The following is a 3,752-nucleotide window of genomic DNA, read 5'->3' on the forward strand; positions in this document are numbered from 1 at the left end:
ACAATATTCTAAGATCAAAAAACAATTAACAAGAACAACACTTCAGTGGTGTTTTTGCTCATGCACATGCTGGACAATATGTACTGGTTGTTAAGTGTCTCTGGCAAAAATATGCATAGCATTTATGGCCTTTTATGCTTGTTTTGATATCTCTTGGAGCACACAGACTGTACCTCTTCCTCCTGTAACCTGTCTTTCTTGTAGCAAGTTGCTTCTTGCTCGTGGATCTCTGTTACCAATAGATTGTACCACATAGAGTTCGGGGAAGTTGTTGGCGTTGTTGAATGTGGGGTGCCAGCATGGCTTTGCTCAACTCCTTCAGAAATAGCCTCCTATTAAAAACCTTCTCCTTCTTCCATCCTGGATTCACCTTCATCCACCAATGTGTTGTATGCTGACACATCTAAGATTTGACAACTTACACCATCTGCCAACATGCTGTCTTCCTCTGACAAGAGTATGTGCCAGTAACCTGCAAAAGGGTAAAAAGTGGATAAAATCATGAGCACATGCAACTAATATTTTATGTTTTGCATCATGCATCAAGGCATCGAAAACATGTGTCCGTATTTGGTCAAAATGTTGTACTCCAACAAAACAAAGTCTCACTTTTATAGTGCACTTCAAAATAAACTGATGATAAAGAAGAAGTACATAAAAATCTAAATCAGCATACCTTTTCCAGGCTCCGCATTTGTTCCTCTTGTAATCGAGGATTGCATTGAGTTTCTTGTCATCCCTGGGGCTCACTGCTGCACCCCTGTACAGAGCTGTCATCAGGAGTACATTTTTCCTTTTCTTTGGACAGTAGGACTGTGTGTTTTTGTTGAATTTTCAGAGATAAAATTTTGAAATCTGTTACATTTGACCAGAACACAACTTAATCTCCACCAGTGTTGTTTAATTAATACATCGAGTGGGAACCTGTGGTGTAGTCTGCCAGGCCATATGGTAGAGATGTTTTTTCCAGTACTTTTCCACTCAGAGTCTGTGTGGGGAAAAATCCTCATATCTCCTCTCGCTGTACCTTCTCAGACAGTTAGAGGAAGAAGGCAAAAGACAAAGTAATAATTTGAAGGATTTATAAAATTTTGTTTGGGAATAGGACTGAATGGCAGGATAACACTGACACTAAACCTATACCTACCATTTAGTTACCATTACCCAGTGGCTGCTAAGTAAGTAAATAGTTAAGTTAAGTTAAGTTAAGTAAATAGTTTCTAGAACAACATTTAGCTACATTTACAGCACCATGTCTTCTGAGTTTTGTCTTTACCAGATTTACATATCCACTAACTCATTTTTTCTCCCATTCTCTTTTGCAATATGTAGTAACTCAATCTCAGTTAGACCGGATGGAAAATGTGCATTTTTTAAGTGTTTCTCATAGGTTCTCAATAAAATTTTAGTTGTTGAATTTGTCTGCCCTGTTGTAATATGCTTTGATCTGGAGCACTCCAGAGTAGCTCTGACTGTATGTGCAAGGTTGTACTCACATGACACACTTGTAGATAGTCAAAGGGGTGGTGCTGATATTCGGGTCCCTATGGCCGGTTAGCTCAGTTGGTTAGAGCGTGGTGCTAATAACGCCAAGGTCGCGGGTTCGATCCCCGTACGGGCCAAGAGTTTTTACTGTTTTAAGTCGGTAAATGAAAGCGCTGTTTGGGATTAGGAGCTAACATTTCTCTAAAATTATAAAATGAGAATTTAACCCTTTAAGAACCAAAGCTAAAATGCCGATTTTGAGATATTTTGCTATTATGGCTGTAAAATGGCCAGGGAATGCCCCAAGTCTAAGAACTTTGGCCCCTCTTGCCAGGGGTACTTGAACTTGACTTTCCAACACCTGGTTAATGACTATTGCATATTATAAGGCATTGTCAGCTCTTTAAAAGAAAAAAAATGCAAAATCGAATTTGTTTTTTAAGGCTTTAATGAGAATACATTTTCTGATTGTTAATGAAGTTTTGATTTGACATTCGAAATGTGAGCCTACACATGTTCTGAACAATCACAAGTCATTTATTGAGTCTAGGACTTTGGGTGTGCAAAACATAATAATATACATGAGCGAAAATTAGGCCAAATAACATTACAAAGGTATATAAAATGTGTTATGAGCATTCTCAAGTCATATATTAACATTGGACATGAACTTTTGATTTAAAACTTGAAACATGAACCTTTACATGTGTGCAAAAAACAGTGCAAAAGATAACTATATATACACACTGTGCATTTTTAACATTAATAAGTCAAAATAAAAATAATAATATAACAATACTTTATTTATAACAACAGAACTTTGTACTATCGCTACTATCTACACAGCTGGTAGTCCAATATGGAACTGCTTGAAGCAGATCCTGTCTGGTTGCAGACACAGTGGTGCATTACAAAGTTTGCACATCCAGCTGGTGCACCTTTTGCAAAGTTTGCAAATACGCCGTCCCTTGATCGAAGCTGGATTTCCACTGCTTGTGGGGTCGGGTTAGTGGTGGGTGACTGGTGGGATGAGACGAGAGCATGAAGTCACCATGGCTGGGACCACTGCAGGATGGCTGCTCATCAGAAGAGAAAACACTGATGGAAGAAAATTGGAAAAATTGTCAAGTCCCACACTCAAAATCATTTGCAGTGTAGCTTGAATTTCTCCAAACTGAAGAAGTTTTTTTCCATTACAAGTGCTTCATTTTTCCTCATTTTACACATAATGAGAAATAAATAATTATATACAACGCACAATGTCAGTACCTGTCACCGGAGGACTCTTCATCAGTGGGGTAAGCGCTGAAAGTAAAATGGATAACGAATGAAAATCTTTCATTTTTACAGTAGCAGCAAACACAATGATTTCCATCATTGTAATATACAAATAATAGATGTGTCTCACATTATGTTACATAAACACTCTCTGGCAAATAATAATAATGATAAAATTGAGCTAAACACAAAATTTGTTCTAAATCTTACAAACTATTTATGCTAAAAACAACATACCTCAGTTCAGAAGAGGAATCCTCCACGTCACTCTCCTCTATGAACCGTAGCAGCCGTTTTATAGTCGTTGCCGGTCTTCCATACATTATATGTGTGTCTTATAAAATGTAGACACAACCAGAAACACGCAGAAAACCTACTATATAACATTATCTAAAGGTAGCTTACTCCATACTTCTTTCTCCCTCTCGTCTTTTTTCAAAGCTGCGGTTTTCGCGGTAGTGTTCACATTACCGTAATATACACCCGAGATTATATGTTGACAGGAAGCAGTGATTCGCAGCTTCCTGTGAGCGTTGTAATTTCTCAGATTCAGCGAATTTTCACGGAGTTACGGTAATACTACTCCGGCCGCACCAGCAACATAACGCCGGCGCTATGGCGGTACTTAAAGGGTTTGTCGACACCCATCCTCCGCCTTTGAAACAAATCAGTGAGAAATGATTCAATCGTGACATCATATCCGATCATGACAGGACATACCAGGAGATGTACTGCATACTGCTGTGACGGTGGCAGCGGTGGTTCCATGGTGTAATGGTTAGCACTCTGGACTCTGAATCCAGCGATCCGAGTTCAAATCTCGGTGGAACCTGACTTTTCTTACTAACCTTTCTGCGAAGTCTACATTTTGTTGGGTAAAAGCAGCCTCGTAAATTCTCTCTTGTAACGTAATTGTTTTTACACCTTGTAAAACTATTGGAAAATTTAACCAATGCTTTATGTTTATGTATGAATCATAAACCATTAGA

General features: G+C 38.5%; 2 non-coding genes across 2 annotated transcripts; both read left to right on the forward strand.

The window, feature by feature from the left end:
• Positions 1-1,548: 1,548 nt before the first annotated feature.
• On the forward strand, positions 1,549-1,622 carry trnai-aau. Its single transcript has one exon. It is a non-coding gene; the product is annotated as a tRNA-Ile (tRNA).
• A 1,901-nt stretch (positions 1,623-3,523) lies between these two features.
• On the forward strand, positions 3,524-3,595 carry trnaq-cug. The gene has a single exon. It is a non-coding gene; the product is annotated as a tRNA-Gln (tRNA).
• Positions 3,596-3,752: the final 157 nt, after the last annotated feature.

This window comes from Girardinichthys multiradiatus, chromosome 5 (genome assembly GCF_021462225.1).
Source record: "Girardinichthys multiradiatus isolate DD_20200921_A chromosome 5, DD_fGirMul_XY1, whole genome shotgun sequence".
NCBI lineage: Eukaryota > Metazoa > Chordata > Actinopteri > Cyprinodontiformes > Goodeidae > Girardinichthys > Girardinichthys multiradiatus.